At 41.4% G+C, this 14422-nt stretch overlaps 1 protein-coding gene across 1 annotated transcript in view; it reads right to left on the bottom strand.

The window, feature by feature from the left end:
- Positions 1–14422, bottom strand: part of NIM1K (NIM1 serine/threonine protein kinase) — a 75518-nt gene that overhangs the window by 45395 nt on the left and 15701 nt on the right. The gene's annotated exons all lie outside the window — the stretch shown is intronic.

Genomic DNA, 14422 nt, shown 5'->3' with positions numbered 1-14422 from the left:
GCCACACTGGCTTCCTCTCTCTTACTTGAGGGTACCAGGCCCAGTCCCCCACAAACTACTTCAGGATCACTTTAGGTGTTACCTCATTCAGGATGCTTGTGCACCCACCCACTTAAACCAGGCGGAGTTCTCTTTTATACGTCCAACACCTGTAGCTGGCATGGTGAATTTCTCCATCTCTTTGTACAATTAAGACTTCTATGTTGTCTGTCTCATAAATCAGATGGTAAGCTCCTTCAGGGTGGTGATCATACTCTCTTATTTGGACTATTTCTATAAGAGCTACAGCAATTGGGACAGTGTGGAAGGATAGACTGAAAGATCAAAAAGAGTCCAGGAACTGACCCGCACATATGGTCCATTATTGATTTTCCACCAGGGCACCAAGCCAATTCAGTGGGGAAAGAAAAGTCTTTTTTTAACAAATGGTGCTGGAAATACTGGATGTCTGTGTAAATAAAAGTTGAACCTTAACCTTATCCTACACCATACATAAAAATTAATCTGAGATAGATCATTGACTTAAACATAAAACCTAGCACCATAAAGCTTCTATAAGTATACATAGGAGAATATCTCCAGGACCTGAAAAATTCTTAAAGAGATGGGAGCACCAGACCACCTTATCTGCCTCCAAGAAATCTGTATGCAGGACAGGAAGCAACAGTTAGAACCAGACATGGAACAATGGACTGATTCCAAACTGAGAAAGGAGTACATCAAGGCTGTGTATTGTCACCCTGCTTATTTAACTTATATGCAGAGTACATCATGAGAAATTCTGGGCTGGAGGAAGCACAAGCTGGAATCAAGATTGCCAGGAGAAATATCAACAACCTCAGCTATGCAGATGACACCATCCTTATGGCAGAAAGTGAAAAACTAAAGAGTCTCTTGATGAAGCTGAAAGAACAGAGTGAAAAAACTGGCCTTTTCACTCAACATTGAAAACTCAACATTCAAAAAACTAAAATCATGGCATCCATCATCACTTCATGACAAATAGATGGGGAAACAATGGAAACAGTGACAGACTTTATTTTCTTGGATTCAAAATCACTGCAGATGGTGACTGTGGCCATGAAATTAAAAGATACTTACTCCTTGGAAGAAAAGCCATGTTTCACCTAGACAGCATATTAAAAAGCAGAGACATTACTTTGCTGACAAAGGTCTGTCTAGTCAAAGCAAGGGTTTTTCCAGTAGTCGTGTATGGATTTGAGAGTTGGACCATAAAGAAAGCTGAGTGCCAAAAATTGATGCTTTTGAATTGTGGTGTTAGAGAAGACTCTTGAGAGTCCCTTGAACTACAAGGAGATCAAACCAGTCAATCCTAAAGGAAATCAGTCCTGAATATTCACCAGAGAGATGGGTGCTAAAGCTGAAGCTCCAATAGTTTGGCCACCTGATGAGAAGAACTGACTCATTGGAAAAGACCCTGATGCTGGGAAAGAGTGAAGGCAGGAGGAGAAGGGGACGACAGAGGATGAGATGGTTGGATGGCATCACTGACTCGATGGACATGAGTTTGAGCAAACTCCGGGAACTGACGATGGACAGGAAAGTGTGGCATGCTACAGTCCGTGGGGTCGCAAAGAGTCAGGTATGACTGAGTGACTGAACTGAACTGAACGAGTAGGACAAGATTTTTGGATGGGATACAAAAAGCATAAACCTTAAAAGGGCAAAAATTAAGTTTAACTTCATTGGCATTTAACATGTCTGGATATCAAAAGATACCATGAAGAAAACCAATAGGGGTTTCCCTTGCAGTGCAGTGGTTGACAACCCACCTGCCAGTAACAGAGGGTACAGGTTTGACCCCTGACCCAAGAAGATTCCACATGCCATGGGGCAACTAAGCCTGGGTCCCACAACTAATCCATGTGCCCCAAGTACTGAGGCCCATGTACCCTGGAGCCTGTGCTCCGCAACAAGAGAAGCCACTGAAATGAGAAGCCCGCACGTGGCAAATAGAGAGTAGCCTCTACTGGCTGCAACTAGAGAAAACCCTTGAGCAGAAACAAAGACCTGCTTAGCCATAAATAAATTAAGTAAAAAAACTTCTTAGGTCTTTAGAAGAAAACACACTTAAAAAGCATTAAAAAAAAAGAGAGAGAGAAAAACCAACAGACAAATCAGAGACTAGATTATATATCCAAGACTCTAAACAGTATCTGGCACACACTAAGAGCTCAATTAAATATTTGTTGAGCTAAGGTACAAAACACCTGACTTTTTTCCACCAAAATACATGAATATTCTAGCAGTACAAGGCTTCCCTGGTGGTTCAGATGGTAAAGAATCTGCCTGCAGTGCAGGAGACCCAGTTTTGATCCTTGGATTGGGAAGATTCTCTGGAGAAGAGAATGGCAACCCACTCCAGCATTCTGGCCTGGAGAATCCCATGGACAGAGGAGCCTGGTAGGCTACAGTCCATGTGGTCCCAAAGAGTCAGACATGACTCAGCGACTAACACTTTTACTTTTCACATACAGCTGAGGTATCAATATCCTATGACTATTGAGTGGGCAGTGCCAGTTAGAGGGGAAATCTACCATACTGAAGGAAGGAAAGTGATCATGATTCACTAGTAGAAATGCAATGGGTTGTGAGTAAATTCAGGAAAATGTGTGCAGGTCACCAAGACCTGTAGAAAATCAGACAAAATGAGGCTTGAGTAACAGGAGAACACTCACTTCAGGAAATTAGCTAAAAACACAGGAAGAATTTCACCAAGCGGAGCAGAAAGCATATGCCTCACTCTTAGTTGCCTCGATAATGCTAATGATTTTATAATGAGAAACACAGATGCTGCAACTAGCCAATAAAGGTGAAGCTACAAGTGATCTAGAGTTTCCCAGGTGGCTCGGTGATAAAGAATCCACTTGCCAAAGCAGGAAGATGCAGGAGGCGTTGGTTCAACCCCTGGGTCAGAAAGATCCCCTGGAAGAGGAAGTGGCAACCCACTCCAGTATTCTTGCCTGGTAAATCCCATGTACAGAGGAACCTGGCAGGCTATAGTCCACAGAGTCTCAAAGAGTTGGACACGATTGAGCGACTGAACACACACTCACAAGAGATCTACCTCAGATATTAAGAGGATTAGATCTGAGATCTTGAGAGTTCTATCACAGGCAAAGGGTGGAGTTAGGAAGGGAAAATTTCTAGTTAGGTAAAAAAGGGCAAAACTGATCCTGAACACTTGAGACTGCTTCTGTGGATGACACAGATCCAAGCTGACTGTACATTCTGGTTTACTTAAGATGTACAGTTGTTTCCCAATGTGATTAATTATCATCTCTTTATTCACTAAAGTGTCCTTGTTTGGATGATATATATTGTGATTATTTTACTTAAATGTGTTATTTCTATCTCTTAGTTTGAATACTCAGTGAAGATAGATAATCATGTAGCTCAGGGGTCCCCAATACCTGAGCCACAGACTGGTACTGGTCCATGGCCTATTAGGAACCAGGCCACACAGCAGGAGGGGAGTGGCAGGTGAGCAAGTGAAGCTTCATCTGTGGCTCCCATTCGCTCGAATCATCCCCCACCCCCCGCCCCACCCATGGGAAAATTGTCTTCCACAGTCTCTGGTACCAAAAAGTTGGAGACTTCTGATGTAGTTGCGTATTCACTGTGCTACTTCTTCGACCTATTAGCATCCATTCCTGGAAGGAGAGGGTCCTTCCAGGCCAAATAAGAGCGAGTGCTCACTGTCCTATTGACCTGTGTAAGACTACTGACAAGTGTGTAACCTGATGTTTGGATTGCTTCCCTGCTTCTTGCTCTAATCGGGTAAATTGAGCAGTAGAAGTCTTCAGTGTAATCAATTTTGAATGAACATAGTTCTGTTCTACTCCTAAAGCCACTAATTATATTCTAATCAATACTTTCTTTTAAAGACATGTAAACTGAGGCAGAGAACGATCTGGTTAAATGACTTATCTGGGATCATTAAGGGTAAAAATTGAAATGAGATTCCCATTTATAATAAATTTATTTTCAGCTCACCATCACCACCATCATTCATTCATTTAACGAACATTTATTAAACACCTGTTATGTATCAAAAATCCCCTTTCCACATGATGAGTTTACTAAGGATCCAATGACCTGGATACTCATGAGCATGCATGGCTTAAAACAGGCAATCTGCAGCTCAGATAAGCACACTGGGACCCAATGTTTGGAGTTTGAAGTGTGTTCTGTGTTTCTACAGAGAAAATTGAGTGGAAGGGACCCTGCTGTTCTACAGTAAGACAAATCTTGATTGTACAAGTGAATGGTACTTGAAGGGTCCAAGTAATACAAGTGGGTTATAGAACACTGATGGGGAGTGACGGAGTAGGGGGGTGGGGAGGGTTCTTGCATTCAGTAATGGAAATAAATATCCAACCTTTCTACTGTGTCTTTCTAAAGAATTTTTTTAAGCCTTAAAAACAGAAACTTTCATGGTGCTGCTGTCTTTCAAGATAAAACCAGCTAGGAACAGGCATTAATTAGTGTTGTGAATGGCTCATGCATTTACATTAGGAACATCACCTGTGGAGACTTTGATTCCTGAGTTCATTGATCTGACACAGCTTTGAAATCTCTGGCAGGAATTCATTAAAAGCAACCTAATTTGAAAGAAAAACAACTGCTTTCTTGCTCTCTGAATTATCTATCTATTATCTCTGTTCTGGTAATCTTAAGAGTAGATACGGTTTTCCAAAGGGAGAAAACAGCTCTTTGTCATAGTAATTGCTTAACAAAATGAAATAAGCGAATGTTAAGAAGAGAGCTGCTTCATAACGACTCAAGCTGTAAAATGATAAATCCGTATTTATATGACTGACTGCTACTAAGAAGATTCCTGGCTTTACTGGTGGCTCAGACAATAAAGAATCTGCCTGCAATGTGGGAGGCCTGGGTTCGATCCCTGAGTTGAGAAGGTCCCCTGGAGAAGGGCATGGCTACCCACTCCAGTATTTTCGACTGAAGAATCCCATGGACAGAGCAGCCTGGTGGGCTACAGTCCATGGGGTCACAAAGAACTGGACACGACTGAGCAACTAACACACACACACAAGAAGATGCCTAGGTACCTAGGTAGTATGAAAATGAGAAGTCTAAAATCTCAACTAACTATTCTAGTCTTTAATATGTTATTACATCAGTAATAATAGCTAGCTCTTACATATTACATACTATGTGGTTGGCACTATTCTAGGAGCTTTATATGTATTAACCATTTAATCCTTCAATGCATTCTGGGAGGTAGGTACTAGCATCTCAATTTTACAGAAAAGGGAGGTCAGGCGACTTTATCCATCCAGGATTCAAGCCTCGTCAGGGAAGCTCCAGTCTCAGGACTCATCTTAACCACTACAGTGGACTATATAGTTATTTCCAAAATGTTCTTATCATACAGTAGTTTTTATGTCTAGGATCTAATATTTGGCATAGGGAAAGCTGACACTTTGTTCTATGCATCTCTAACCTGGTACAAAGCAAGCTTTCAACAAAATGTTGTGGGTGAATGAGTGAGTGAGTACAGGTTTTCTCTCGGTTGCTTCCATCTATCACCAATAGCTGTCTTCTTCTCTTTCTCACTGCCCACCCCTCATTCTACCAACTTGGTTAATGGTAAATGTATTTTGTCTTCCCTCTGCTCAGACCTAGCCAACAGGCTTGCACGTCTCATCCTTCAATAACTGGACATCCTGCTTAGGACCCACTAAGGGAGCAGGTGGTCCAGTGGGGATGTGGGACACAAGGCGAGACCAGCTCAGAAGAAGCCCCAGTTTAGACCCACAGGCACTGAGGCAGAGATTGCACCCGTTTGGGGAGCACAAAGACTTACAAGACTGATGCTCCCTTGCCTCATTCTCCAAGATGTGCACCAGCCATGGGATGCTTCACTCATTCACTGAACATTTACTGAGCATCTGCTATGTGCCAACACTGCTAAACCTCAGTTACATGTGAAACTGAATGAGAAAGACATTCTCTTCTTTCTTCTCAGTATGATTATTACCTCTCCCCCAATAAGCACAACTCACACAACCTTGCTCTCTTAATGTCTTTGTTATTCATCTCTACATCTTATTGGGACTCTCTTTCTCTAGGAGTTCATTTATTATCTGTATGGAGATCATTATTCATTCATTTATATATTTAATGAGCATCTACTATGTGACAAACACTGTTCCAGGTGCAGGGGATATGACTGCGCAAAGTAGAGAGCATTTCTTCATTGGGGGGATTTGTAATAACCCCCAAGTCTATTTACATTTGTTTTCCTTTCTTTTCTCAGCTTCTCTAAAAGACATTAAATTAAATAAACTAACAATTATAACAATATGTTGTTTTATTTTTAACATAGATACCATAATTATGACAATAATAGTACAGCAAAGGGGAGGTGGGAATGGAGCTATAAAGGAGTAAAGTTTTTTGGTTTCACTAAAATTGAGTTCATATAAATTTAAACTAGGTTTGGCGAGTTCCCCAGTGGTCTACTGGTTAGGATTCAGTGCTTTCACTGCCATGGCCTGGGTTCAATCCCTGGTAGTGGAACTGAGATCCTACAAGCCTCACTGTGCAGTCATAAATAGATAAACTAGGCTCTGATAAATTAAAATGTATATTTTAAGCCCTACAGCAATGACTTGGAAAATAAGTAGAAATATATAGTAAAAAAATAATTAAAGGGCTATCCACATGCAGAAGAATGACGTTAGGCCCCTACCTCACATCATAAACCAAAGTTAACTCAACATACATCAAAGATCCAAATGTAAGAGCTAAAACTATAAAGCTCTTAAAAGAAAACATAGGCATGAATCTTCACAGTCTTGGAGCAGGCAACAATTTTTCAGATGTGACACCCAAAAAATAAGAAACAAAGAAAAGGCAGATAAACTGGACATCATCAATTAAAAGCTTTTATGCTTCAAAGGACACCACTGAGAAAGTGAAAAGACAACCTACAGGATAAGAAAGACTTTTTTGCAAGTCACGTTTTTGATAAGGGATTTGTATCTAGAAATAAAATAAATATAAAATAACTCAAAAATAGAAGGTAACTCAAAAAATAACTGAATAAAAAAAAATATATAACCCAATTAAAAATGGATCTAAATAGACATTTCCCCAAAGAAGATGTATAGGAAGCACATATTATATATATATATATATATATATATATATATATATATATATATATACACATATATACATACATATATATATATACATATATGTCCTATATATATAAGATGCTCAACATCCTAAGCCATCAGGGAATGCAAAACCACAATGACATACCACTTCATACCCACGAGGATGGTAGAATAAAAAAAGTAGGTGATAACAAGTATTAGAGAGGATGTGGAGGAACTGGAAATTTCTTTTTTTTTTTTTTTCCATTTATTTTTATTAGTTGGAGGCTAATTACTTTACAACATTGCAGTGGTTTTTGTCATACATTGAAATGAATTAGCCATGGATTTACACGTATTCCCCATCCCGGTCCCCCCTCCCAGGAACTGGAAATTTCATACACTGCTGGTGGGAATGTAAAATGGCACAGCATCTTGAAAAGACAGTCTGTCAGTTTTTAAAGCAGTTGAATATAGTTATCTCATAACCCAGCATTCCCACTCCTAGGTATATATACCTCAGAGAAATGAAAACATGTGCACACCAAACCATATAATAAGGTTTTATTATATGTTGGCATATAATAATTCATAAAAGCTAAAAAAATAGAACAACCCAAACATCCATCACCTGATGAATAAATAAATAAAATGTGGTATATCCATACAACTGAATATTAGTCATCAATAAGAAGAAACGAGGTACTGATATAAGCTGCGACAAGGACAAATCTTGAAATCATTCTTCTAGGTGAAAGAAACAAAGGACTAAACATTGTATGACTCCATTTACATGAAATGATGAGAGAATAGGCAAATCTATAGAAACAGAAAGTAGATTAATGATTGGTTAGGGTTTGTGGGGAATGTGGCTAAGCAGAGCAGTATTTCTTTTTAGAGTAATGAAAATACTCTAAAGTTGATTGTGGTGATTGTGATGATGTAAATCTACATATCTCTGTGAATAAACTAAAAGTCACTGAATCGTATACTTCAAATGAGTGAATTGTATACTATTTGAATTACATCTTGACAAAGCTGCTAAACTACATTTGAAACAATTAAGGCAATTAAAATCTTATACTACAAAATTTTCATTTAATGCAAACTACCCAGTCAGCTGCCTTCAAATCTTTTCCCTACCTGACCATATATTTGTATTAAATACAATCTTCTGATTCCAAAGATTCATGATCTCTTTTTGCCACTCACATCTTGACCATATCTTCCATTCCAGCTCACAGTCTTAATAGCTATCTTCCCTTTCACACTTTTATTTAGGTCTTGCCTACAGTCCTTTACCCACCCTGTCCAAAATGGCTGGAACAAAGAATTACTCGATCTTGGAATATATTTATATTCCATTTCTTTAGAAACGTAAGACCCCTTAGTGCTCCTCCCCTCCCAACTCTTCATTTTAGAGCTTAGGAGATAAGGGCCCAGAGAGGTTACATGACGTATCCCTGGTTCCCAAAATATTGGGTTGGCCAACAAGTTCATAGAGGCTTTTCCACAACACCTTGCAGAAAACCCCAAACGAACTTGTTGGTTAACTCAGTACTTTGTCTTTGGCTCACCTCTTCCAAAAAGCCTTCATTCATTGAGTGAACACTTCCTTATCTCTCTACCCAATCTGTGACACCATTCTTTATTGCACTACTGAATGGTATTAAATGCATTGATCTTAAGACATCATTCACATTTAAAGTCAAATTTTGCAGCCCAGAGAGAAAAAAGCAGCCGTTTTATCTCCATGACCACTATATCTGACGTCTCAGCTGCCGTAGCTTTTCCTTCTTCAGCTGTCATGAACAATTCAAATTTCACAGGAAGCTGGCCTTGGACCAGCCAGGAACAAACTCAGGACAAACTCCTCACCCGGTTTCCATAAAGGACATTCCCTCAACTCACTTCACAGAAAACCATTCCTGAGGTCTTCAGTAAAGAGCAATTTAGTGCATATAAATACAGCATCCCCACATTCTTAAATGCCCTTGGGAAAAAACATGGTAACAAAGGGTACTTACATGTCCTTATAGGTTGATACCCATAGGTATACCAGGATCAAATATTAAGTTGCTTTTTTTAAATCAAATAAATATTTATCTTGATGAGAAACAGAAAATTCTCTAAAGTGTTAGTCACTCAGTTGTGCCCTGCTCTTTGCGACCCCATGGACTGTAGTCCACCAGGCTCCTTTGTCCATGGGGATTCTCTAGGCAAGAATACTAGAGTGGGTTGCCATGCCCTTCTCCAGGGGATCTTCCTGACCCAGGGATCAAACCCCCCAGCCTCTGGTCTTGCAGGCTCTCTAGAAAGGCAAGAAATTCATCAATCATGTAGGTACAAGCAGTCATTCTGGATTTTATACGAAGAGAAGATACATTAAAACCAAACTGACCTTCCATGTGAAGGGAGTAATGTAGTAAATAATAAGGCAAACCCATTAAAGAACATGAGTCACAAAGTCAAAGACCATGTAGGCTATTTGGCTTGGAAAAGCAAAATTCACTGCTCTCTAAAAGGAGAGGAAGGGTCTTATCATATCTGGCTGTGCCTTTGTTGCTCTAGGAACTGCTGGGCACCAGTGTCTGTGCAGAGGACCATGCTGACTAAGGAGGAGAAAGACAAATGTAATTAGAAATGCCGCCTTTCCCAGAGCAGGACCAATCTGGGGCTGATTGAAGGAGTGATTACTCAGTGTTGGGAGGCAGTTTAAGTGGTGCCCACCAGGGAGCAGGAGGCTTTCAGAGCCAGTTCTGAGAATTACATACCGTTCCACGGTGCTTCAGCTAATTGACTTGGTATTTCTGGCTGAAAAAAAGTTCCCCAAGGAGGTGAGTGAAAGCATATAACAAAGATCTCTCATCTCACAGGGCAGCCCATGAGTAGAGCATGAGCTCTAGAGACCCAGGTATTATTCAAATGTATAAAACTGTGAAAAGATCACAGACTGAACATGGAAAGATTCTGCATTATGCATCAGAAAGTTTTCTGCTGTGATTCTCAGCTCACACTCCCCCTCCACCCTGCCCTGTACGACCTTCTAGTTGGAGTTTTATGAATTATTTATCATTGTAAAGATAAGGGGTGTACTGGGGAACAGCCATGAGGCCCAGGAAATGGGCACATCTTTGGGACCTTCATGATAAGAGTCACTATTCATTTCCTTATTGCACATATAAGGAAAGATACCTACGAAGTCCAGGAAAAGCTCTGGATGTGCAGTACCCAACTGTTGCTAGGGAGGAGGGCAATGAAATAGGGGTAGATATGGAGAATAAAGAAGCTCTTCCACATTTCATCCAGCTTACTTCTGTGGTTGTTGCTAGTTGGACTGTTTATGATTGATTGTGATAGTGATTGTCTTAAGGACTAAAATATACATTCATCTCCACTGATGTCCGGGGGATGCGGCCTCTCTCTGGTGACTGTGTATATAAAAGTAACTCATCTCTGACACAGTAAATTGGCCCACCCACCTGGCATGGTGGAAATGGTGACATAATAACCAATGGACTATAGAATACACCCCCCAGGCAGAACAGGGTGATGGAAGACAATACATGGCACTACGGGGCCAGCATCTGGACAGCGGGCCTGGAGAGGGAGTTCCAGCTCTCACGGAGAATATGTGCTGGTGTGTGTTTGTTTTTGTCTGTTTCTTAGAAGTTACGGCTTAGGGAATCCCTAAGAAAACAGAGCAATGAACAGTGAGGACCAGGATCATGGGGGGAATTCTCTTCCCAACTGAGTTCTTGATATTTCAGAACAATCCCAGAGATATATTTAGCTGCTGTCTGGGACCTTGTTCCCAGACAAATTGGGGGCCAGTGGTGGATTTACCATGGGTGACTATGTCCATCAGGCTGCATCTTCTCCTTTTGTCACTGGGCCACGGTGCCAGAGTGAACAAGGAAACAGGGTTACCTTTGCCCGGAGGAGCCACCTATAAGGAGAGGACAAGAGATGGGAGAAAGAAATGGGGGTCCCTGCTGAGCCCTCCTGTCTGAGCCAACGTTGAGCCAGGAGCCTCATGACAGAGCTGTGCTGAGACAGCGGTTATGTCAGAGGCTAAATCTGACAGTGAGGATTTTCAAGTTTGTAAACAATTATTGGGGGTCCTAAGAAGAGGGCATTTTAAAATACCCATGGGAGTCTGGACTAAGCACAAAGGATGGAGGAACTCTGCAGGGGGAACAGATGCTGGAGGCGTGCCTGCTGGGAGGGTCCTCTGCCACATGTCAGGGGTGAAGAATGGTAGATATCCATGGTCACCACTCTGCCAACCAAGCCAGAAATCTAAGGGCCGGGCTTCCCTGGCTCAGGGGTAAAGAATCCAGAATCCACCTGCCAGTGCAGGAGACACAGGTTCCATCCCTAATTCGGGAAGATCCTGATTGCCATGGACCAACTAAGCCCATGTGCCACAACTACTGAGCCTGTGCTCTGGATACTAGAAGCGCCAACTACTAAGCCCATGCACTACAAAACCGAAGACCACGCACCTAGAGCCCGTGCTCCACAACAAGAGAAGTCACTGCAATGAGCAGCCTGTGCACAGAAATGAGAGAAAAGCCTGTACAGCAACAAAGACCCAGCACAGACAAAAATATTAAATAATAAATAAAATTACATATGTGAGTGTGTGTGTATCAAAGAAATCTCAGCGCTGTCTCTGGCTTCTCTGTTTCCTGAACCCAGTCACACAATCCTGTTCATCCTCCCACTTTAAACCACCCCAATCCTTTTACCTATCATCCTGACCACCACTTCTATAGGGCAGGGCTGGATCTCACAATTCATAGAGATGCGCATGCTTTAGGGCACTGAAGAGGCAATAGAAGTCTTAAGATATTTTGATATTTGACATAATTTTTACAATGCATCTAAACAATCATTATAAGAAAAATCAGAACTTGGGTTTTCTTATTTTACGGTTGAAAGTGAAAGTGTTAGTCACTCAGTCGTGTCCAACTCTTCCTGACCCCATGAACTGTAGCCTGCCAGGCTCCTCTTTCCATGGGATCCTCCAGGCTAGAATACTGGAATGGGTTGCCATGCCCTTCTCCAGGGGATCTTCCTGATTCAGGGATTGAACTCGGGTCTCCTGTACTACAGGCAGACTCTTCACTGCGGAGTCTCTGCTTAAATTTTGATTTGCATGTAGGAGATGATGAGGGTGATAGCCTTTATAGGTCTTAATCCCCCTAGTAGCTACTTGGCTGAAACAGTCTTCTAGCAGGCTTTTCTACTTCCTGTCTTGCCCAGTTCAGCTTTATTCTGCAGCAAACCACCTGCAGGATCTTTCTAAAATGAGGATATTACTTTCCCACTTAAAGTCCTTTATTAAAATGACTATAGGACAAAATTCAATCTCCATTGCACAGTACAGAAAACTCTGCAAGGTCTGGGTCTTGATTTTATTTCCAGCCTCATTTCTCATCTCCCAGGCTCCCTCTCATTTGTCCCCCTCCATATACCCTGATGGGGTTCAGGACAAGCTACCCCAAAATATGGCACCCTAGTATTTTCAGCAGGAGGGTCACTCTAGCTCTCTTCCCTGAAACATGTTATACAACCCTCAGGTGAGACAGCCTTCCCTGTATCTGGAGGAAAGGTGCAGCCTTATCTCTGAAGACAAAGGGACTTAGAGAAGAATCCTAACAAACAGGTCTTGCTAAGTTGACTACACTCAACTCTCCTCCTCAGCCTATCTCATTCCTCCATGACTGTCCACTTGTCATCAAATCCAGCGTAAAACACTTAGATCTGTTTCTTCGGGTCTTCATTTCCTTATCAAGGCTCCCATGTCACATAAAATATATAGTAAATAAATGTGTATCTTTTTTCCTGTTAATCTGGTTTTATCATTTAATTTCCAGACCCAGCTGAACTTTTCCTCCCCTGTGTGTGTTAGTCGCTCAGTCACGTCTGACTCTTTATGACCCCATGGACCATAGCCTGCCAGGCTCCTCCATCCATGGGATTTTCCAGACAAGAATACTAGAGTGGGTTGCCATTTCCTCCTCCAGGGGATCTTCCCAACTCAGGGATCGAACCTGGGTCTCCTGCATTGCAGGCAGATTCTCTACCACCTGAGCCCCCAGGGAAGCCCTAAGCCTGAGGCATACCAAAATACCCAAGATCCCATTAACATCCCAGGCTGCGTCATGCTCCTTTCCCTTTGCACATGACATGCCCTCTCCATGGACTGTTTCCATGACCCACTCACCATCAAACCTGCAAAACACTATCCTTCCTTGAAGTCTTCCTTGAGTTTCTTTTTAAAAATAATTTACTTATTTTGGCTACATGGGTCTTCGTTGCAGCATGTGAACTCTTACTTACAACGTGTGGGATCTAGTTCCCTGACCAGGGATTGAACCCAGGCCCCTCATATTGGGAGCATGGAGTCTTAACTACTGGACCCCCAGGGAAGCCCATCCGTGAATCCCTTATATCCATGGTGCTCTCAAAGTATTTCGTGCATTCCTCTGTGTATATCTGTGGTGTCAATGTGCACACATCTCTGTCCACCTTTAGACTATGACGGAGCTAAGAGCAGAGATGGTCTATCTCATCTCTATCTCTAAAGAGTGCCTGGCGCATCATAGGTTCTCAATGTATGTTTGTGGAGTAAACAAGTGAGTAAATGAATTAAAACAGGTTTCTTTTGTTGAAAAGCAGAAAATTATTTTAAATTCTCATTTTACAAGAGATTAATTTCACTGCTTTTCTTATTTCAGTCACCCAATAGTTGAAATTCTACACATTCAAATATAGACTAAATTCCATTCTCTTCCCATTCTTTTCCTTCTCTTCTCCTCTGGTACTCCAGGCAAGAATTTAGCTCCTTCTCTGGTTTTCCCCATGAACTCCAACATTCTCAACATCTTCAAATCCTGTCTGATGTTTGAGTTACTTGGGTACACATTTGTCCTCCCAACCAGAATGTGGGTTTCTATGAAGTAGGTCCTTATTCTTATTAATTTCAAGGTTGTGGGCACCCAGCACCCAGGAGGAGTCCATAAATGCTAGCTGAACTGAATTGAATCATACAGATACTTTAAAAGGTAGTGTGGATCCTGGGAGATACAAAAATAGATATTTATCTCATAGACATCCTTCTCTGGCTAAAAAACAAAAACCTCACCACAAACAAATGTTGTATCATGAAGAAAAATATGGTAAAAATTCAAAAAGACAACCAAACAAAAAAACCAAAACTCTCTCAAGGCTGTCTCCTAAAACAAGAGCATGTTTGTTAC

Source organism: Odocoileus virginianus, chromosome 14 (assembly GCF_023699985.2).
Source record: "Odocoileus virginianus isolate 20LAN1187 ecotype Illinois chromosome 14, Ovbor_1.2, whole genome shotgun sequence".
In the NCBI taxonomy this organism is placed as follows: Eukaryota; Metazoa; Chordata; class Mammalia; order Artiodactyla; family Cervidae; genus Odocoileus; species Odocoileus virginianus.
This window is presented reverse-complemented; position numbering and strand designations above follow the sequence as displayed.